The sequence below is a fragment of the Canis aureus genome, chromosome 24 (assembly GCF_053574225.1).
Source record: "Canis aureus isolate CA01 chromosome 24, VMU_Caureus_v.1.0, whole genome shotgun sequence".
NCBI classification, from domain to species: domain Eukaryota; kingdom Metazoa; phylum Chordata; class Mammalia; order Carnivora; family Canidae; genus Canis; species Canis aureus.
In genome coordinates, this window is record NC_135634.1 from 7,346,290 (window position 1) to 7,371,135 (window position 24,846).

Sequence of the window (24,846 nt, forward strand, 5' to 3'; positions counted from 1 at the left end):
ACATAAACATGTATAAGCAATTTCAGTAATAACAATAGTTCCCTTATATTGATTATCCAAGAGTACATTGCAAAGATTCTTTCATTTAATCCTCACAAGTCTCTGAGGAATGTATTCTTATTATCTTCCTTTACAGCTCAAGAAACCTAACCCTAGAGAAGTAACAGCCCCAAATTACATAGTTAGCCACTAGCCATGTACTAAATAAATGTGAGGGTTCAAATCCTAGCAGCCTCACCCAGGGCTGGCTCAGTAATAACACTACTCAAATTACTGAGGCCTAAACCACTCGGAATTCTCTGATACACGTAGATATTGTTCATAGGAGGTATTCATAAAAACTAATATGTCTTCAGCTTGTATACCTGGCATTTCTTTTTTGAAGAGTTACTTGTCCCAGGAGGCAGAACAAAACAATGGAGCCACAGGGACACAGGTTTAAATCCCAGCTCTGCAGCTCACCTACTAGATGAACTTGGGAAGCTTCTGGGCTTTTCTGAACGCCAGTGTCCCCAACTGTAATATGTGTCTTGGAGAGCTTTGGGGAATCCTAGCAACGGCATATGTTAAATGCTTTACAGGTGACGGGCACTCTGAAAATAGAGTCAATAATTATCTTGAGCTTCATAAGGACCCATCTTCTTCAGATCTATCTCTGGCCCCAATTCTACTGATTGCCCCAACAAGCAAAGGTTTTCATAGCAAAATCCAAGAGGATTGTCTATTTGTTCTGAATCCTACTGGTGGAATAGATGAAGGGGTTTCCTTTCGTTTCTAAATGAGGATAATCTTACCCAGACATCTTTACATAGGATGTTATCAGGAAGGTACCTAATCTCAAGGGGCCTGTCATTTTACAATGAGGAAATTTTAGAGGCATGAAAAATTAAACTTAAATGAAACAAGATGGTTCCAGAAGAAAATTAAATAGTGTCTGAGTTGTGACCACTGGGTTGTGCTGGGCCCAGAGTGTGGAGGTTGTAAAAAGGGCCCCAAGCAGTGCACCAAAGAGCTAAATGGGATTACTGGAAGCATTTGCTCAAGGCTAAGGAAACAGGAGGGCTCTTTCAATCCTAATATATTCAAATAGATACTGAAGAGGCCCTGGAAACAGCAGAGTGTTCTGCAATATTTAAAGGATGCTGCTGAGATTCACAGTCCTAAAATTAGACCTGCAGGCTGTTTCCTGCACTTCAGGCTAAACTTCCTTTCCATGCCCAGGATTATCTTTCTAGAAATGAGGGTTCTGTTTCATTTAACCATCTACTCTGTTTACGATATAAAGAGGCCCATAAGAAGCCTGGGCTCTCCTGCCTTGCTCATAGACTTACCTAGCAGGACTACACCTGAGTTCTGTGAAGTGAAAGAGCTGTCAGGGAAACCGGCTGGGTCTGGGATAGTGTCTTATGACTCAAGGACTGTATGAAGGAAATGTGGAGTCTGTGTGCCTTGCTACTCCACCTGCATGGCGAGAGCATCTCAAAAATGGAAGATTAGGATCTTACCCTTTTCTGAGTTTTAAGGTTTCAGGACCTTGAAACCTAACAGAGTAATGACTCCAAATCCCGTACACTAATTTAGAAACTACATCTTTACTTTTTAAAAAGTATCAAAATGACAACTTTGACTTTTGATGTTAACTTATATCAGTAACCTTGAAGGTGAGGGAAGTAATATAAACCAAAAATGCATTTAGCCAACGGCATAAAAACATTCACACACATACGCACAACACACACACACACATACACATGCATGCATCTATATATATAGTTGCCCCCGTGAATGGCCTTCATGAAATCATCATTGGCACCATTAGCCAAAGCTCCATAGGGACTGTGAGGCAATACTTGCATTATCACATGTCATCTAGTCAAAAACCCAGCTGGTTGTCAATGGAGATTATCTCCCTCCAGGCAAAATCTGACTTTGTGTGATCTGGACTTCTTTTCGACATCTGTTTCTGTCACCAAAGAATTACAGCAATTTCTGTCTAGAGTGAGGCTTGTGTAGACCAGTACTGCAACCTAAATCTCTCGAATAAGTGAGCATTTTCCTTACAATTTCTTAACCTGAATAGAGATCCATTATTTATAGATACAGTTTTTCTTTCTCGATTTAAAAATCAATTATTGTAAATAATTTTAGTCACTGCTTATTTAATCATGCTAAGGTAGTAATGATATAATATTTGTGGAAGTAGCCAGGGGACACTTTCATCTCTCCTACCCAACATTAATTGAAACCACCCTGCATGACTGAAAATCAGAGTCTAGGAAATTGAAAGAAAAAGAAAAAAAAAAACAAAAGACAAAACCCTGGCATAGGCGTGAGGAAGACTATGGAAATCTACCTACCCAGGAAAGCCAGTATTTTCCCTTTTCATTGCTAGCAAATGTACTGATGATTGAATATATTTATTTTATTTACAATAATAAATACAACCTGGGAGCATGTTTTCAGATTAAATGGCCCATGCCCCGAACAAGGAATTATTTAATTATGCTAACGTCTATATATATACACACACACACACACACATATATATATATGTATATACACACACACTTTATAGAAGGAATTATTTAATTAATTATTTAATTATGCTAAAAAATATATATGTATATATATCCAGAAATATATAGTAGCCAGAAAAAGGGACAAGTGTGTACTGGCATTTTAAAAACCTCTTCATTTTAGCTCTTGCATTCTCTGTTGGCAGCATGATAATTCCTGCAGTAGCAACTATGACAGCCAAACAAAGGATTAAGGCTGTTTGTGGAAAAGCAGCAGCAGTTGAATTCATAAGCAAGAGAAATTCAATATACTTGTAAATGCCTCTCACAATAGAAAACAAGGGAGATAAAACTCTGAAAAACAGAACTATTTATTTCTCTAAGATTACTTGAATTCTAAAAGTGGTGAAGCCTTTTCATTTGCTGCTTGCAAGATGCCATCTTGGATTTTGACCACATACAGAACAACTCTTGTGGTGTTCACTTTAAATGTATTATAAAATATTATCAAAATAAATTGAAAATAAATTTTTAAAGATGGTGAAAAATTATTACACTCTCCAAACACATTATTTTTACCTTTTTTTGTTCTTTCCCAGTCATATTTTATATGTTTCATGCTAATTCTTCATAAAGATACAAACATAGAGCAGGCAAATTCTTCAAACTATGTTCTCTAAGAGACCTTTAGTTTGTTCAGATTTCTAAGGAGAAATATTTTGCAAATATTGTGAATAGCTGCATATTATTATGTAGAATTAATGTGATTGTCATTTTAAATTATTATTTAGTATGGGGTGTTTCATTTCTTTCCAGTTCCTTCCTATTATAGATAATGCCACAATAAATATCTTCATACAAATAGCTATTTTCTGCTGCTGAATTATTTGCTTCAGACAAATTTCCAAGGAAGTGAGGTTGATGGATCAAATGGCATAATATTTTTGTGCTCACCTTAGAGGGACATACTACTTTCTTAAAAGGTTGCTGAAATTGACCTTGTCATCAGCCAAATGTGTGTGTAAGGTGGTTGTTTCTAAATTAGTATTTGTGAGGTGCCCGTTTCTAAATTTTTCTGGTAGATCAGAGTGCATACAGGCAAAGTGGAGGAAGAAGGTACAGAGTAGGAAAGAAGGGAGGTACATGAAAGGATAATAATGAGTGTTCAAGAGAGGATGGTTGAATGAACAAATAGATAACTGGACTATTCAAATGTTCAACTCCTTGCTTGGAAGAAAAAGTAGCCTAGCGTTTGCCTAGCACAGTGAGTGGTTACAGTTTCTTCCAAAGGTTGGCTCAATAATAGAGTAAGCGTTGGCTTCCTATTAGCTTTAAAGTAGAAATAAGATGCCTTTTCACTATGATTTTTTTATTATAATTGACCGTGAACTGCCTTAATACCACTATCATAGGACAATACACTTTATCATCATTTCCAATCTTTAACTAAATCCATTTCTAAGGCAATTACCTGTCTACTATTGACTGGCCATCTGTTTCCCCAGTAATTACACGAACATATCACTTAGCAACAGGATGCACTTTTCTTCCATATTCCCATAGAACAACATGGTTATGGTTTTAAAGCAAGGAAATACTGAAGTCCTCTGTTATTGCAAATAAATGTATAGTCACATGCTCCGTGCACATCTGTGTGAATGGATATGGCTGTATGCTCCTTTTATCCCTGGTTGCTGCAGTTAACAAGAGGAAAAAGATATTTGCTTGGATATCTCATAATTACCAACAACAGCCACTACAGTGACTATTGGAGACACTATTAGTATAATTTGCAAAAACTTTACGTACATTACTTAATCCTTAGACCAATCTAAGATAAGCTAGGTATTTTTATACCTAACAAAGCGGTTTATCCTATTCAGAGATAAAGAAATGGAGGCTTAGAGAATTTAATATCCCTAAGGTCATAGAGAAAGTGACAGAATTGGAACTCTAAACCAGAATTACCCACTCAAAAGTCCATGTTCTTAACTACTGCGCCCTTCGAGTTGATCACAAAATTAGTTCATTTACCACTTGGGCATCTTGGTGTTTTCTGACCAATTTCATATAGATTAACAATGAAGGGGGGATTTAAAAGTGCCTCTGGTTCCCTCTTTAGACTCATTCAGATGTTTCTTTGTTCTCTTGCCAGTACCTGGATCAGTCCTTGCAGTTGAGTTTAGGGCCTGTGGACACTGCTTTGAGTACGGAGAAATTCCCAGATCCTAGCATAGATAGCAAATGTCTTTGTCCAGGGAGTTTTTTCTCCTTATCCAAAGTAAAGTAAGTATCTTTAGTAAAATAACTAGCTATTAAGTTTCTGTAAATAAACTGACACTTTTCCTTTCCTCTTTCATGCTACACAGCTTCACTTAGGTAATCTTAAGCATTTCAAACTCAAAAGATCCCAAACCAAACTCAATTCTTTTTCTTTCTGACCTTCCCCATACTCCTAAAATGTCTCTGGTCCAAGGACCCCTGCTACTGTGAATGGCACGACAAGAGTTAGGTTTGCTCAATAGAACCTAGTGAATATAATTATCTATGATTCCTCTCTCTCATCTACTCACAGCTCCAATTCTATTACCAAGCCAGTTTACCACCCCCAACCTTTCACTTACCTCCATCCCCAGGCTACCAATACATCTTTCAAAATATTATTTCATTTTACTGTTTTACAGTGTTATATTAGTTTCAGGTGTACAATACAGTGATTCAGCAATTCCATACATTATCCAGAGCCTATCACTCTCTGTAATTAACCAATATGTCTTGCTGTAGTTATTATGGAAGTCCCCAAATTGATATTCCTACACCTACTCTTGGCCTAGGCTATCTACTCAGTTACTTCATTGCAACTGGAGAAACCTTTCTAAAATGCATGTCTGGTCTTTTTACTTCCCTGATAAATAGCAGGTAATTCCACATTGTCCTTAAAATTAACTTTGAATTTCTCTCTCTCGGGTTCACATAGCCCTTCATAGATGGTTTCTGCATCACTCTCCAGCCTCACTTCTGGAGATGAATGAGTCTTCTGCATTCCAAGTACATCAACTCACTTCTTGGTCCTGAATAGATCATCTTACTTACAGGCCATTGCACTGACTGTTTCTCAAGCCTCCATTGTCCAACCACTAATCCTACCTAATTCACTCACTTTCATCCTTTCCAACACTCAATGCTGAAATTACTTCCTCCAGAAAGCTTTCCTAAACACTCTGGGTCAGAATAAATGCCCCTCCTAGGAGCCCCTATAACAGCTTAGACTTCCTTCATTGTTGCATCTGTTACACTATTTTGCAGTCACTCCCACTGTCACAGTCCCACACCATCACTGTAGTGAAAAGCAATCTTGGTCATAACAATATCTCTAGGAACTGGGACAAATAGTAGATGGAAGCTCCATTTCTTGGATGATTGACTAGTTGGCTAAATAAATAGTAATGTTAAGAAATCAGGGTCTGAAAACTAGTATACCTAGACATGAACATTTTTATCTTGGCTTCATATCATGAACTTTTTGGTTTTCTTTCTTCATCTTGACTAGATCATATGGGCAAGAATTTGCAAATAGTTCTTTGATCTGGCAATGAGGAGAGGTGTTAATAGAAAGTTTGGGTAGGGTCTAAGAAGGAAAAACACTAATGACTTCTATCAACATACACCAAAAATACATGCTTTATCAGCCCTCAGTTTCCAACTATTTAAGAAAAAGATTATGAACAATAGGCAAAGCTGCTAATGCAAATTTCCATACAGAAATTCTTGACTCCTGTGTAGAAACAAACAGCAGGATGCTCTGCCATGTTGGTCCTGTCCTGGTGACGGGTGGCTGTGGTGTGAAAGAGCTCTCTCAACAGCTGTCTGGATTTAGGCAATTCATTCCAACCAGGCATTTAGCTTCAGTTTTCTTATCTGTAAAATGGGTGATTGTACTCTCCTACCTCAAATTGGTCTCCATGAGGTCTACTATTACTGGTTTCTTTAAAACTCTTCTTAAGTTTCTTGAACATTCACAGCCTATTGTCTTCATTTCTGCTATTCTCCTTTATCTGGAATCTCCTTTTATATACTCCTTCTTGTAAGGTAGCTCCTAGTCTGTCCAAGGACTCAAGTATCAAGTGCTCCAGAAAACCTCCTATGATCTAAGTGAGATTAAGTGCCAATTTCCTCAGCTCCATTTGTCATGGAGCACTGACAACACTGTCATGCTGCTCTATTATTTTTGGTTTACTTCCCTGAGTCTCTAAATTGGCTGGAAGGTTAACATCAATAGTAAAAATAATGATGAGCATTCATGAATCCTTACTATGTGCCAAGCACTCTGCCAAACTCTTTCCATGCACTTTAATCATCACCGTAGATCTATTAATCCCCACTTTATACATGAGAAAATCCAGGTTTAGAGACGTTAACTTCTAAGTATGTGACAAAAACTGAGTTTCAAGCACCATCCATTCAATTTCAGAGTCCAAATGCTTAACCATTATGCTATATTAACTCTTCTTGAGAGAAAATTCTGTCCTATTTATCTGTGTACTATACACACTTAGCACACAGAAGCTAAGTAAATGTTAGGGAATTGGGCAAGCAGTTGAATGAATAAACAAATGAATTAATGAATATGGCAAAGAAGCAATAATAAAACAGTAAAAAGAATAACAATAATAATATCAACTGGAGATTAAATAATGGAATAATATCAAACATGGTGAAAACAAAATTTGAGAAATCTTATATACATATTATTGCCGTGGTTTCTGGTCTTTAATTGCCTACTTGTTAAAAAGGTGATTAAAAGTTAAAATTAAAAATTTTTATAACAGTATTTCCAATACATCTTTCCTTATTTTGAGCTAAAATGTTTGTTATAGTGCTACTCAACATATAGTTTGTGCTAATCAAGTGTTAATTTTACTGAGCAAATGCCCCAAATGATGTTTCGTATAATATGCCAAGTCTCAACCAAAGGGGCACTACCTTTGCATTTTCTAAGTCCTCAGGAACATTCTTTGGTTACATCTCCAATATATTGGCTCAAAAGATAATCCATCACAGAGAGATGACTAGCATAGCCTTGTCTTCAAGCAGAAGACAGATAAACTTAAAGAAGTGTGCTTTGTGGGCACCTGGGTGGCTCAGTCGGTTAAGTGTCTGCCTTCAGCTCAGGTCATGATCCCAGAGTCCTAGGATCAAGTTCTGCATAGGGGTCTCTGCTCAACAGGGAGTCTGCTTCTCCCTCTGCCCTTTCCCCCTGATTGTGATCTTTCTTTGTCTCTGTGTGTGTATGTGTGTGTCTCTCTCCCTCAAATTAAAAAAAAAAAAAAAAAAAGTGTGCTTCGCTTTGTATTTATTCCAATCTCCAAGTTTTTCCACACCAGGAGAAGAAGGAGATGAAGCAGGAAGAAGAGAATGAGGAAGAAAAGGAGGAAGAGAAGAAAGATAAGGAGAAAGAAGTGAAGAAAGAGGGAGAGGAAGAAGAGAAACTGGAAGAGGAAAAGGTGCAAGATAAACAAGAGAAAGAAGAAATAGAGAAAGTGGAGAGAGGAGAGGAGATGAGAAAAAAGAACAGAAGCAGGTGAAAGAGAAGGCAAGCCTCTCCCCAAATGATACCTTCCTTTACTTTAGAAGTCCTATGAACTGTGGGAGAAGCCCTAGCCTAAGAGCAGAAGGACAAGGTCCAGGTTGGCCTTCTCTTGCCTCAGGGACCCTGAGTATTATCTTTGTGAAGATAAAACAAGAGAATTGAACTAAAATCTTCCAAGGTTTCTTCCAGGTATAAAATATTAATAAGTTTACTGAAAGCCCTGTTTTCAATTCTTTTAAATCCTGACTGAAGAATGTATATTATAGATAATTTCAGTGTTTCTCAGGCAGCATGAGAAAAATCCATCAGTAGAATCAGACTGTGTTTGTTAATTTTCTGTGTCAACTTTACTGGGCTATAGCGTGAACAGTCTGGGCTACAATGATCAAACATTTTTAGGGGTGGGGTATTTCTGGATAATAGTATCATTTGAATAAGTAGACTGAATAAGGCAGATTGCCTTCCTTAATGTGGTGGTCCTCAGTCAGTTATCTGAAGGCTCAAATAAAACAAAAGTGCTGACCTCTCCTGAGTAAGAGTGCACTCTTCCTGTCTGACTGTTGAGCTGAGATATTACTGTTTTCCTGCCTTTGGGCTCAAACTAAAATTAGGCTCTTCTTGGGTGTCAAGCATGCTAGCTTTTGGACTGGCACTTATGCTATCAGTCATCTTGCTTCCCAGGCCTTTGGACTTGAACTGGAATTACATCATTGCTTCTTCTGGATCTCCAGATTACTTATTATAGATTTTGGGACTTCTCAGCCTCCATAATGACATAAGCCAATTCCTTATAATAGATCTATCTATCTATCTATCTATCTATCTATCTATCTATCTATATTAGTTCTTATACATTATTTTATATATATATATGAATTCTAATATATATATGAATATATATATAATGAATTCTAACATAAATTTTACTAGTTCTGTTCCTCTGGAGAACCCTGATTGAACACAGATCATTTAAAAGAAATGAATAAGCAAGGTTTGATAATTTCTCTCCTTCTCTGGAACTATTAAGACTTCCCCAGCTAATTTCATAGATCTGATATTCCCACAAGAACTAGGATTCAGTTTATAGCAAGCTTTCTATATCATGGAGCATCCAGTGAGCTACCTCAGAAATCATAGATAGCCAGAGTTCCTTTGGTACTTAAGTTAGAATTTCCTGAAACTCTAGGGCTCTAAGCCCCTAAACCCTGCTCTATGGCTCCTTAACACCATGTAGCAGTTTCCAAAATGTTGAACCTTCAATCTGCAGTGTGTCTCCCTCTTTTAATAGGCTGTTCAACAGACATTCATCTTTCTTCTAAAATAAATACTGAACTGATCAATTTAACTTTTTTTTTTCAGATAAATGCACTGCAAATCATTAATCTTATTGGAAATATTTGGGGGAGTTCTTTGAATAGTGTAATACTTGATTATGTTACCCTTTATGACTTTCAGCATATCCGTAGAAAGACAATGAAAATTTATTATCTAGAATTCTTTATTCCAAACACATTAAAGACTTTCTGTTATAGGAACTGTCAGGGAGAAAGTAACATACAACATCTGTATGCCATAAAAAAAGAGAAAGAATTTTTTGAAATTATGATACTCTGATTCCCAAATACTTTTCAAAGATTTATAAAAGGCCTTGAATTTAACTATAAGATATAGCAGAAAAATTATTTCTGATTACATGCTACTCTTGCCTTTTAATAGGGTTTAAATTGGATCACTGATCTAAAATATTAATTTTGAAAATTATTTCACAAAAAATAAGATTAAATAGTTGATGCTTTTAACTATGGTCTTTAGAAACAGCCAAATGATATTAAAACTTGTTCTTCATTGTATTTTTGTTCTAAATAATCTCTATTAGGATGATTATTGCTAATATTTGAGTTAACCAAAGAAGCAATTAATTCTACTCGTAATAAATTACAATGAATTAAACCTATAAGAACTTTTCATTTTAAAATTTTACATAACAATTGCATGATGTCTCCTTCACTAAGGAAAGTAGTTTCAGCTATGGATTTAAGTGTAATATTTAAAATGAGCTAATTCCCCATTAACTTTTCATCTATTTTATTTTTCTTGGGGAGATTTCAGTTTTGATATTGTGGCAGTGAAATATGTCCCAGAATTTATCATTTCTTAAGAACAAATGGCAAATGCAACAATCCAAAGATTTCTGTCCAGGTTTAGGGGTAATAAAAATAGTAGAACCAACTAGACAACAGAACTTCCACCACTAAATAATACTCCTTTCACGGTGCCCAACAATTTAGGGATAGAACATACTTACCCAAAGTCTTTACCTCACACATGATTCAGATTAGAATTCGATAAGTAGTTGCTGAGAAATTAGTGCTACACTGGACTGTGAACAACATAAAAATAGAGATTGTAAGTAAACTAAGAAAAATAGCCCTTTGAAAAGAGGAAAAATGTGCAAATAAAAAGACCGAAGTCAGCAGTAAGAAACACTGTAGAATTATGGCTGACTGTATAATTAGAGACTGACATTTCCATAGAAAGTAGTTATCAGGAAATATAGAGTCAACATGAATCTGAGAAGTCCAAGTTTGGTCATATTTAGAGTCTGGATATCTGTGTAGGTCTACTTCCCAAGTGTGTGCTATTGGACCTACTATTAGAAAAACTACCACTTTTACCTTGAAGGTCAGTAACACAGAAAATGGAAATTTCCTTATAAATCAGCTTATCCAACTTTCAATCTCTTTTGAATTACTGACTGTGAGCCAAATAAATAAGAATTACATATTATAAAATGGTTTCCAATTCAGATTCATGCATAGAATTTTAAGGTCCTGTGGCAATATACACAGAGCTGAGTCATAACCCAAACCCTGTATTTTGAGGATGTGATCAGTATACCACTTATGCAAACAAAATCATTAATCAAACAACAGATTGACAGTATGCATCATATATGCATCATATATGATAAACATTTAAGCCATAATCCCTCAAGGACATTATGAATTTAATATTGAGCACGGAAATAATTAGTTTCTATAAGTAATCAGTTTCTATAAGTAAACTTCTATAAGAAGTTAGGAGAAGGGCAATATCATATTGAGTTTAAGATTCCTTGTAGCTTTTTTCAATTAGCACACATAAGTAGACTGTTTTATTAGGTCAGACTTTATCAAAGTAAGCTTTCCTAGCATTATTCCTGTGTGTGTGTGTGTGTGTGTGTGTGTGTGTGTGTGTGTGTGTGAAAGAGAGAGAGAGAGAAGGCCAGATTTGGTTAGTGGGTCATGTGAGTTGAATATTAACAGTCACTGGAAACCCAATCAACAGTATCTAGTGTATACTTACTATGTGTAGGACACTGAGCTTGCTATTTTCAAAGCCATCTTTATGCTCTACATTGACCATAGTGAGGGAACGAGGCATGGGAAATCTGCTTCAGCCATGAAGACCCTTTAAGTTACCATCAAACTTGAATGACGATATTGTTACAAAGTCATGGGTGATTTTTTTCTTGCCATTGTGATTTTTATTTGGTACTCAATGAAAGAGGTCTTTCAGACTTGGATTTTTGTCATATGTCACTCTTATGCATACAAAAATAAAAGAACATAAGTGAAAGAAATGCATTAAGATACTTCTAAGGTAAAGATGATTGATTACATCACAATTGTCAGTGGTTCTTAGCAATCATAAGACAATCCTGATTTCAAAAATGCTAAAAGGGGGGGAGATAAGCAACAACAAATAACACGTACCCAGGATAAACAACAACAAATAATAGGTACCATGTAACACCACCTTGCTTAAGATACAGAACAAGTCCTGACATCATTAAACCTTGTATACACCTCCCTTGCCACACTTTCCTCATCTCCATACAAGATAATTACTACTTTGAATTTGAATTTGGTATTCATCATTTCCTTATTTCTCTCTACAGTTTTACTTAATATATGCCCAATATAGACTGTGTGTATATATATATATTTTCAACACAGCTTGGCTCTGAGAAGTCCTACCAAGCTCTGTTTAGGCTATCATTGTCATCCCAGCTTATTTGGCCGTGGGAAATATGTCCAAAGTAACATCTATTAATTTCTGAAGAAGCACTGTTCTGAGCAATTCACCTGGGAAACACTGGCATGTCAAATGTGTAAGGAATTGCTGAGAGAATAGGGTGGACAGGCAGATTGAGGCCAGATTGTAGGAAAACCTGAATGGCACATGAGGGAACTTGGATTTTTCCTGATAGTGTCAGAGCCATCTGGTCTGCTTTAAAGGACATGGCATGGTCTGACCTGTGCTTCAGGAGAGTTTCTCTGGCACTGGGAAGATGGATTAATATGGAGGGATATTGGAGGTAGGAAAACTAATTAGGAGACAAATAGCAGTCAGTAGCCCAGTGAAAGGTGATAAGGGTATGAACGAGGCCAGAGGCAGCAGTTAGAATAGGTATAAATGGGTAGAGGAGGGACAGTCATAGTTACCAAAGTTAGTGAAGATCAAAGGTGAGGAGATGAATGTTTACAAGACAAATCAGAGGATATGAGCTTAAGTGACTAAAGGAAAAAAAAAAGTGTTACCTTTAGAAGAAAAGAAAAGGAAAGTCAGGAAGAAAAACTTCTACGTATTTTTTAGAAAAAATATTGTTTACTTTGGACATAGAATGAGATACAACCACCCAATCATTCAGTAAGTTTAAATGTCAATCATCATGGCTAACTAAGATGTCCCTTGTTTGTATTTCCCCCAACAACAACAATTTGGTATCCACTCATAGACTAAAGTGCCTCCATGGAAGTTGTGGAATCCAGCACACATGCCAATGCACCCAGGAGAAGTCTCATCCATCCATGCATCAGGTAATAAGCATGTAGACAGTCCTCGCTGTGAATCTGCAATGGCCCATGAACCACCTCCAGCTCTTCTCAGCTATGGTCCAGACAGGCCCTGGACCACATTGTACAAGAGAGCCTCTGTGGAAGTCCAGATTTCCAGCAGAAAAGTTCCAGCACACCAATGGAGCAAACTTATATAAGTTTGCACACACTGGAGGGAGCAGTTTGTAAAGAGTGGAGGTGACTACTACTTAAAATGTGAAAACAGCAGTGCAAGAATTCAAGACTTCAAGGAAAATGGTGGTGATGGTTACACAACAATATGAAAGTACTTAAAACATTGAATTGTATACTTACAAATAGTTAAGATAGCAAATTTTATGTGTTTTGCCTCAATAAAAGAAATTGGGAAAAACTAAATGTATACCTGTTTCCTCCCTCTACTTCCCTTTCCTTCCTTCCCTCCCCTTCCATCCCTTTCCTCCCTCTCTCCCTACCCCCTCCTTTCCTTCCTTGTGGGAACCAAGCAAAAAGAAAATCAAGCCTGGGATATTGAAGCCAGCCCTCCTAGCACCCTTTCAGCATATCTCCTCACAAAATATTTTATCAATTAAAGGAAAGAAAAAAAGTAAATTTACCTTGGAGAAACTAGGCAGCTGACACCATCTTAAACACATATTTAAAGTTAATACACAGATAATAAGATAAATTGACATTGTGTGGCTCCTGATAGGACATAATGAGAAGAATACAGGGCCACTTCTATGGTATTTCAGTCAAAGATGCAAAACCTGAGTCTAATTATGAGAAAGTGTTGGGCAAGCCTGAACTGAGGGAAGCTTATAAAATGGCCCTGTATGTTTAAAAAGACAAGGTCATGACAGTAAAAGAAAATTGAGGAACAGCTCCAGTTTGAAGGAGACTCAGGAGACATGACATGGATATAATATGTGATGCTACCTTGGGTTGTTTCACCATAAAAGACGTTACTGAGATGATGAAACTTGGCTGAGTCTGTGGGCAAAGAGAATGTGGGAGTTATTTTGTACTATTCTTTCAGTATAACTTTTCTGTAAGTTTGAAGTTATTTCAAAAGAAAAAAGGAAATTTACCATGACAAAATTAAACAAACAAAAAAAAATGGATAAAGAAAATGTGATATATATATACACAATGGAATATTATTCAGCCATGAGAAAGACGAAATCCTGTCATTTGCAATAATAACATTGATGGATCTTGAAGGCTCTATGCTAAGTGAAGTAAGTCAGACAGAGAAAGACAAATACTATATCATATCACTTATTTAAAAAACCCAAATGTGGGCAGCCCCGGTGGCGCAGTGGTTTAGTGCCGCCTGCAACCCAGGGTGTGATCCTGGAGACCCAGAGTTGAGTCCCACATCGGGCTTCCTGCATGGAGCCTGCTTCTCCCTCTTGCTGTGTCTCTGCCTCTTTCTTGCTCTCTCTGAATAAATAAATAAATAAATCCTTTTAAAAAATATCTTCTTAAAAATAAAAAAATAAAAAAATAAAAATAAAAAACCCAAATGCATAGAAACAGAGACTAGAATGGTGGTTACCAGGAGCTGGGAGCAGGAAGGAATGGGGGATGTTGGTCAAAGGGCACAAAACTCTAGTTATAAGCTGAATAAATTCTGGGGATAGAATAATAACATGGCGTTTATAGTTAACAGTACTGTAGCATATACTTGAAGTTTACTAAGAGAACAGATCTTAAATGTTCTCACTACAAAAAAGAAACGGCAATCATGTTAGGTAATGGAGGTGCTAACTAACGCTACTGTGGTGATCATTTTGCAATGTATAAGTGTTGTACAACATGTTGTACACTTTAAATTTACTCATTGTTTTTAAATTTACTCATTGTTATGTTTCCATTGTATCTCAATAAAGCTGGAAAAAATAATTTTACATATCTACTATATTCCAGGCAATGTACTAGGTGCTCAACATACAATTGTGAAAAAGACAAAGGCCCTCTTGTAGAGTAAGGAATAAGAGGTAAAATTTACCACAGGTGATTTTATTTTATTTTTTTTTTAAGATTTTACTTATTTATTTGAGAGAGAGACAGCACATGAGTGAGGGGGAGGGGCAGAGGGAGGGAGAAGCAGACTCCCCATTGAGCAGGGAATCAGATGCAGGGCTCAATCCCAGGACCCCAGGATCATGACCTGAGCTGAAGGCAGATGCTTAACTTACTTAGCCACCCAGGAGCCCCCACCACAAGTGATTTGAGAATGTTCATGTTCAAATAATATTTCAGAAAATAAGAATATTTAACAAGGTGACAAAAATGAGATACTTTAAAAAAATAGTCCTGTGTGCACACACACACACAAAAGTAAAATCAGTGAAGACAGATGAGTGTGATAAACATGGATGTCCATAAGATACAAGAAGCAGTAAATCTATCTGTTTCTTTGCTTCATTTGAACAGAGATGGGTAATTAGAAGACAAAATGAGATACCAAGTTTCTACTCTTGGAAGAAAACCAATTAGCAGTAGGATTATCACCAAGAAATGACAGCATAAGGGCCTGACAAAGGGACTTAGAATCCTGAATCACTCCTCACATCCCAAAAGTAATATAAAGAAATAAACTTCCCTAACAGAAGTGGCACTACCCTACCTGGAGGTCAGAGCTGCAAGACCAGGAACACAATGTAGAATATTTTCTTTCCATTTGCATAAATATGCAAATCCAAGCAGGAGTGTTTAAGAACTTCTGTGGTACATATGGCGATGTCCTGGAGTCAGCATGCACCAGCTCATGAGAGCCTATTGCTAAATTTTCAGGAACTTTGCAATCTGGTTTTTAAAGTGCACCTTACTAAACAGTAAATCATATAAACTTACAATTAAGTTTCATTTTTAAAAAGCAATAAATACTTAAAATTTATCACTTTCAAATTTAAATTTTACTATTATCCTGTGCTCTTGAGGTTTTTTGAGGTTTTTATACCTACTCTTATCTGTACAGTGGAATAAAATAATGACGTATGACTGCACATTTCTGCCCAACTCCATGTTCAGTGACATCATGTTGGTAGCTTGGAATTGGTCAAAGTGGGAGTATTTACAACATAGAAATTGGTAAATGCTACAAATCAGGGTTGGTTCCTCACTTTGTTGTCTGTCTAGACTTAAGAAAGTAATAAAGTACAGTGGGCCAGAGACATCAAGTAGCTAGCCCAAAGTTACACAACAAGTAAGGGCCAAGTTTTGATCCTGGGCAGTTTTTCTCCACACTCATGAAACTTAGCCAGATTTTATGCCAGTAGACTCCTCCAGGCTTGAGATAAGGTTGCCTCTCTGAGCAAGCAAGGAGGCTAATTCTAATAGGACCTGAGAATCTCATCACCTTCAAACACCACATTCACCCTGTCTCCTACCAGTCTGTTCACCATCCTTCACCTGACTTAATATTCCCACCATCAGTGCTATTCTGTGTAACTGCTGTTGTCTTACATTTGAAAAGCAGGGCAGTCATTTTTAAAATGTACTCATGGCATGGCAGTGGTCAGGATCTGGGGTGTGGGTGGACATTTCTCTGCTAGGGAAGAATTCTCAGGCCTCTTCTCACCAAGCAGCTTCACATGAATCCATGTATTACTTACTTTTTTAAAAGCTACAAAAACTGACTCTAAGGTTTTAAACTGTAAGGAAATATATTCATGAGTGAAAGTGAGTTTGCTGGGAGTAGAGGAGGGGATGCAAAATCACCAACTCAGGGTTATAGGTCTTAGATGATTGGATGAAGTGAGGAAGGCCCCTTCAGAGGAGGCACTGATGGAGCTCCTGAAGAAAACGGGCAAGGAATGAAGTAGGGAAACAGAAATGGTGCAGCATCAAAACTCAACTTTGCAAACCCTACAGTTTTAATTAGGGCAGAAAGATTATAAGATGCTTCTAGGCTGAGGCCCTCTGGTTTCAGATGGGTAGAACCTACTCGCATGCAGAAGGCCGATATTCCTTACTCTGACTTCTAGAGCTTTTATGTTCTCTCTTTGATCATTTTTTTTTTAACTTTTCCCTGATGTTTGTCCTCGATTTAATTAACCTATCTATTTCCCCACCAATGAGGCAAGACTCTCCAAGGCCAGCCTATTCCTATAGTTAAGATGCGTCAAACTAGGGGGCACCTAGGTGGTTCAGTAAGCTAAGCGTCTGCCTTGGGCTCAGCTCATGATCTCCGGGTCTTGGGATTCAGCCCTGTGTCAGGCTCCCTGCCTAGCGAGGAGTCTGCTTCTCCTTATCCCTCTGCCTTTCCCCTTCACCTGCTTGTTCTCTTTCTCTCTCAAATAAATGAACAAAATCTTTCTAAATAATTTTTTTAAGATGCATCAACTATTAGTAAAAGTTCAATCAATATATGTATAGGCTACCAATTACTATTTTGATGGCATCATTAGATTTTTCTTTAATTCATATGACTTGCTTGGATAATCATTTGACCAAATTTTTTGGTTGTTTTGATACCAGATAGGCATATTCAAATAAAGTTATTCAATTATGTCTTATCTGCTTTTTTTTCAGATTGAGTGTCCTGATATATCTAACTTCTATGCCCAGAAAGTATTTTCTGGTGACTCACTAATTTTCCTTGCATTCCTGTGAACTTTCTCACAATATTCACATCCTTCATGTTTGGGACATAGAACTTCAGGCAAGTCTATAGTAATACAAGATTTTTGGTATATTACAAAGGCCAGAAATTCAATGATTTCCAAATACATGTACTCTGTGTATGTGTGTATGCACATGTAGGTATATGTGTATTTATATGAATACATTTGATGTTATAGAAATAGAACATCTGGTATTTTCATCCAGTTGTTTGACATTATGTAGTTACTATAATCCAGCCAGCTATGAGCTGTAGGTCACTTTTTTCTTTTTTGTTCATTGATGGGTGTAACATGCAGATAATCAAAAGATTTGTTGTGATCAAGACAGAGTACATCTATCATTTCTCCTTGATCTACCATATTAGATTAGCTTAAAAGGATTTGGTTTTAAGTAGGATACATTAGTCATTATCCACTAAGTACCTTCTTGTCTTCAAGTTATTTGCAAATTGATTATATCAGGGTTTCTGCCAGTATTTTCTTAAGGATCCAAGTGAAGGTTACTTGTCTGCTCTGCTTGTTATATGACTCGTGACTTCATTTAGTCCTCTACTGGTGACAGATTTCCCTGTTAACACTTCAAGATAAAACCTTTAGGGAACCTGACATATGAATAAAAGGAATGCATTAAAACCAAGGTTGGTGGATTGTTACTATTATTAGAGTTCCTACATATGAAACTCTGCCAGTATTGCAAATGCATACTGAATTCTTAAAATTACCATTGCCATTCTTAGTTGTGTATTTAATATCAGACTTAGCAAGATTGTGAAACTTCTAAGGTTTTCCACTTTACATGTGGATTAAATTTATATAATAAAGTCAGTGTTATTTCATGAATGGTGTGATTGATACACAATAATATGTTATTTCCTAAGATAAGTGTCTGCACTTAAAAATTAAGTTAATTTTACATATCGATATATCTAGAAACATGTTATAAAAGGATTAGGAATGGATGTAGGCATCTCATAGACCTGGTTCGAATCTCAGCTGGCCCACCTACAAGCTGTGTGACTGTCAACAAGTAACCTAAGCTCTTGAAACCTCAGTTTCTTCATTAATAAGTCAGGGTAGTATTATCTATCTTATCAATTTATAATGAGCTTAAAGGATATCACATATTTAAGTTAACAATATCTGGCACATAGTAACTGATAAACAAACATTAGAGTTCTAAAGATTCATAGGTTTTCTAAAGAGGGATGAGAACTATGATCGATAAATCTGCTAAACCATTTTGAACAATTGTTTGCTCAGTTCATTAGCACAGGGACAATGTGATGATATGCGAATCACCTTTATGTGGTTTCTGGGACACAATTGGTCCAGTTGGATGGAGTCAGATTAACATTGTATTATTGATGCTATCAGATTGGGCAGAACTATCCATATAGGATAACTATCCAACATACATGAGCTCTGAGATTACTTTTAGACATGGATTGAACAGTATTCAGATTATAGGCACAAATAGAAAATTGATATAGGCTCTAATCAAATGACCGAACTCATAAATTAACATCATTCACTACATACCAGTTCTATTTAGAGTAACACATTGCTAATAATTCACCAGAAATCCTTCAAATGAAAGCTAGGACCCCTACCTATCCTGCCCAGCTTAAAAAGTGAGCCTCAACACTCTCTGGGTTTTTATCAGAAGATTATAGGGTTGCTCCTATCCTAAAGATGGCTATAATCATTATTATCATCAATATGTGAATAAATACATTAAGGCCCATAAAGGCAGGGCCCTTGAATATATTGATCACCAACATATCTTTAGCACTCAGAGAAAAATGTAATATATATGGGTCCATCAAAATATATTTGTTGAATGAATAAATGAATGACTTTTGAATTAGGCAAATTCTTGAACAATCAACCAGCCTGTCAAGTGACTGAGCTGTAAAGTTTTGTCACCTGAGAGTTAAAGAGTAGTCCAGCTTCCTGTTGGTTCAGTTCTCATGGTTTCTAAACGTTTCTCCAAATGTCCATATAAAATCTCTTGCCTTCTAAGGAGTCTAGTGAACATGATTGTATCTTTCAATGATGTGATAGATCATTGCAGCCTCAGGATTATCATGCTAAATCCATTTTCATCTTTCAGCTACAGGTACAGAGGTAGGAAGAGTAGGAGTTGGGATGAAGGAAATATGGTCCTGAAATACAAATTTAAGATTTTCACTAAAATAAAGAACTATTATCAATAAATGTTTTCATCACCCATATCTTTTTATAAAATCCATATGGAAAAATATCAATATTTCTAGGTTTCTGCCATATAGGATCTGAATAAGTTTTGCTATAATAAAAATCCTATTATCATTCAATAGGTGAGTAAAGTTTTTTGTTCCAGAAACTGTTTGTGAAAAAAAAAAACAACAACAACAACAAAAAACAACAACAACAAAAAAAAGAAACTGTTTGTAAGACATACTGTACACTAGGAAGACATGTGTCCTTGAGAAACACACTCATTAACCTTAATTTAATATATTATAAAAATAACTATCTCTATAGCAAAATATAATTACAAGATACTGTGTTCAACTAGAAGTGATTATTCTATATACAAGGATTCTCTGAAAAGGCACTATGTAACATAAATTTTGAAGAATGAGTAAGAGTTCACCAAGTTCCTCAAGACCATGTTGTACAACTCCAAGGAACAGCACCATCACATTATATGTAAATGGCGACTCTTGAGATTGTGCTCTTGCGAAACTCTTTTGTATATGAGTTAGGATGTCTGCAGATGCAAGTAACAGAACATTACAGAAAGTGGCTTAATTAATGGAAGGTTTTATTTTCTCAAAATCTAAAAAAGTAGTCCTAAGGTGGTTAAGGTGCATGGCTATGTCAGTCAAGATCTTCCATGATTTTACTCTGTTGTGGTCAGCATGTTGGCTTCTATCCTTGGGCTTACCACCACATGGTCATAAGATGGTTTCTAAGGTTCCAGAATACTATCCAAAATACAGGAAGAAAATGGAGCAGGTGAGAATGTACTCTCTTTGAATGTATCTTTTTTATTTTATTTTTTAAAGGGAAGAAAATCCTTCATAGATGTCATCCAGATGTTAGCCTTACACCTCAAAGGCCAGAACTTACAAATAACTAGTACTAGTAACAAGAGAAATTGAGAAGTTGACTAAGTTAAATACTTTTTAACCTCTACTGTGCAAGGTACTCTCTACTAGGAGGATAAAAATAGAGAAAAGGAAAGCTCTTGCATAGGCAACCCACAGTGTCTCCAGACTATTCTGAGGTGAAAAGAGATTTTGGCTCCAAAATATTTGTCAATATTTTGAGAAATATTAAGGGTTTTTTTTTGTCAATGTCTGCTAAAACTATATTTAGGTTGTTTTTTTTTTTTAATTTTTATTTATTTATGATAGCACACAGAGAGAGAGAGAGGCGCAGAGACATAGGCAGAGGGAGAAGCAGGCTCCATGCACCGGGAGCCCCACGTGGGATTCGATCCCGGGTCTCCAGGATCGTGCCCTGGGCCAAAGGCAGGCGCCAAACCTCTGCGCCACCCAGGGATCCCTATACTTAGGTTTTAATAACTTCTAGTATTATTCTTCCCTTTCTCATGAGTAGTGAGCTTCAGTTAAACATCCTCTTTTTATTTTACCAAAATTACCTATGAGATAGCATTATTATAGTTAATAACCATCTGCAGAAGAGAAAATTGGGGCAAAGAGGGGTTAAGCAATACAACCAGTAAGTAATTAAATAATGTGAAGCCCATAAATAGTCCCAGGTCTCCTGACTTTTTCTGTGATGTCTTAAATGTTTATATTTTCATGTTATTTTTATGTATTTATTATGTTTATATTTTCAAGTATTATATTATAGCATGACATGATAATATGATGATACACTATTTTAATTTTATACAATATGGTATAGTTTAGTACCATAGCATAGAGTAATAGTTAAATCTCTCCCATATTTCAAACTATTGTAGCCTAAGATAGACTATTGACTATTGTAGCCTAAGATAGACTAAGCAGCTTCATAGGAATTATTCACTATAGGCTTAAAGGTAGCTCTTTTTAATGGGGTACTCTCCGTTCCAAGAGCCCACCATCTTCCCAATACAACCTGAGAGAAATAAAAAAGTTGGCTCTCATTCCAAGAGTAGACAAGCTCGGGATATGACCTGCATATGAAGGCAATGAAGTATTAGGAAGGTGATTTGAAAAGCAAGAATTCTACATTCCTTGGACCTCTTTCCCTCCTTTTGTCCTCTAGTTTGCATCTGTCCATGGGGAGTGACAAAATCACCAGCAAATCAAAAGAATACGTTGTACCAAGACATAAGATGAGCCTTTAAAAGCACACAAGGAGCTAAGATGTGCTTCACACCCGGGAAAATAGACTGCATGGGCCATTTGAAAACTCTCTGAGATGAACTCTAGACTCAAGATCAATAGATTTAATATCTGATAGCACCGGCCACAGTCACCATGGTGAGCAAGGCTCTGGCTATAATTATAAGGTTCGGCTGGATGTATGGCAGGGAGAAACTCTTTATGAACAAAACAGGCTTGGCACCCTTATAAAGCTCATAACTAGCATATTTCTCAGTCAGGGACAATTCAAAAGATGGTGCCTTTGAAGATAAAGTAGAAACCAGAGTAACTGGGTCATTTCATTCTGGGGTTTTCAAAAACTATTCTAAATCAGGCTAGGTTCTAAACAGTTCTCAGTACCTATAGCTATAAGTCTGGACTGTGGCTGAGTGTTTACTTGACCTCATTTCCCGACATAAAGAATTACCTATTAGACAAGTAAAAATAGAATTTCTCCAAAGCAAACACACTTTTCAGGGCAGAACCCACTCAAGCAGAACCCTGTAGCTTGGCATCTAAAGAATTGGAGAGGTCAATGACAGAGTTTCCTGAAGATGCTATCATGCATTTTTAAAAAGAGTGAACCAAAAGAAGTGGTAGAGTGTCATATTTCTGAGTCATAGGTTGTTTAGTATGCTTTGATCATGCAGATTATTGTGCAGTTACTCAAAAAACTGTTTCAGGATAGGCAATGAGCTTTTTGACTGAACTACATACACGCTGAAAATGCAAAGATTATATAAAGTCTACAGGTTGGTGGCAAGTCCCAGAAATAGAGCAAATGGTTGATGTGGTTTTTCAAATTAAACTTCCTATTTTTGAAATAACCGTAGCTGCTTCTGCATTTGTAAGAAATAATATAGAGACAGAGTACTCTTGATTCAGTTTCCCCCAATGGCAATATCTTGCCTATAATATCAAAACCAACATATTAATAGTGATATGACCCTTCAACCTTGTTCAGATTTTCCTAGTTTTATATGCACTTGTGCGTGTGTGTGTGTGTGAGTGTGTGTGTCTGTGTCTGTGTAGTTTCACAGAATTTTACATACGCAGAGGTTCATATATACACCCTTACAGTCAAGGTACGAAGCAATTTCATCACCACAAGGGTCCATCACATTGCCCTTGATGTAGTGTTTTAATGACCTGTGAAGGAGAGGTAAGAACTATATCATTATTTAAACCAAGTGGAAGAAAAAAATTATGTATTTTAACATGTACATTTGTAAGTTTCTTTTAATTTCTATTATATTTTTATTTCCCCCTGGATTATTTAAAAATATAATTAATCTGACCTTGCATAGTTTTGATCTTTTCATGTGGTCATTTTAAGATATATATTTAGTTGTTAATCAGTTATTTCCACTATAAAACATATGACCCATCAATTACCTGGGTACCAATCATAGAGAAATGAAAATTCATGTTCTCCCAAAAACCTCCAGATGAACATTCATACCAGCTTTATTTTTAAGAGCCAAAAGGTAGAAATGACTCAAATGTCCTTCAGGGGTGAATGGATAAACAAACTATGATACTCCCATAAAATGGGGTACTACTCAGAAACAAACAGGAGTCAACATTGACATACACAACTTGAATGGATCTCAAGGGCAGTATGTTGAGTGAAAAAAAAAAAAAAAAGCCATCCTATCTGATCCCTAAAACAGTCCCAAAATAACAAAATTTTTGTGATGGAAAATAGATCAGTATTGCCAGAAGTTAGGATTGGGAAGAAGGTATGACTATAAAGGAATAATAGCACCACAGAGTTTCTTTATTGGATAGAACAGGTATGTGTTCTGATTATGGTGGAGATTCCACACATCTACATGTCATAAAATTTCACACAACTATATATCCTTCCCAAAGTGTTTAAATGTATAAAATGGGTGAAATCTGAATTAGGTGTGCAGTTTAGTTCATGGTATTCTACCCATGTCAATGATCTGATTTAATAATGACCCATGGCTAAGATCTTGCCATTGGGAGAAGCTGTGGAAGATGATACACAGGAACTCTCTGTGCTAATTTTGCAACTTCTTGTGAGTCTAAAATTATTTCAAAATAAAAAATGATAACAAAAATCAGTTTCCCATATTTACAGAGAAGTAAATTAAAATTCAGAAAGGCTACGTAACCTGCCTTTATAAAGAAACCCTCAAGCTAGTAAAAGGCCAAACTTGAATTTAAGCAACAGGACTTATGAGTCATGTGACTATTGAAACTTAAATTGATTTTTTTTTAAGATTTTATTTTTAAGTAATCTCTACACCCCACAGCGGGGCCCAAACTCAGGACCCTGAGATCAAGAGTCCCATGTCCACTGACTGAGCCAAACAGGTACCTCTAAACTGGTTTTAAATAAAATTAAAAATTCAGTTCCCTACTTGCTCTAGACATATTTCAGGGACCAATATCTACCTGTAGCTAATGGCTGCCATATTAGGCAGTGCAGACAGGGAACATTTCTGTCATCTCAGAGAGTTCTAATGCACTGTGTTGCCTAAAGTAACACACAATGACTCACTAATTTGTCTTCCTTGACTTTTTCCTGCCTCTCTCACACAATCATGTTTTATTAAGAGGTACAGCTCTCCATGTCTCAAATGGGTCCCTGACATCTGAAATGAGGAGAGCAGCATTGAGTTATTTTCAGCACCATTATGCAGAATCCAATTATAATAGAACCCTGATGTCTTCTGTATAAACATATCAAGTTTTATGCTTATGTCATTAATACCATGGTATGTTTAATATGATCAAAATTGCAATAGGCATAATAATAGCACTTCTTAAAATGTCTACATCCTAATCCCCAAAACCTTTGAATATTATATAGCATAGAAAAGGGGAAAGAAAGTAGCAGATAGAATT

At 36.4% G+C, this 24,846-nt stretch overlaps 1 long non-coding RNA gene across 1 annotated transcript; it reads right to left on the bottom strand.

The window, feature by feature from the left end:
- Window positions 1–2,653: 2,653 nt before the first annotated feature.
- On the bottom strand, window positions 2,654–14,921 carry LOC144296432 (uncharacterized). The gene is made up of 3 exons (XR_013363552.1): window positions 11,452–14,921; window positions 10,412–10,486; window positions 2,654–4,210 (listed from the first exon to the last, which is right to left on the bottom strand). It is a non-coding gene; the product is annotated as an uncharacterized LOC144296432 (long non-coding RNA).
- Between the last annotated feature and the right edge of the window lie 9,925 nt (window positions 14,922–24,846).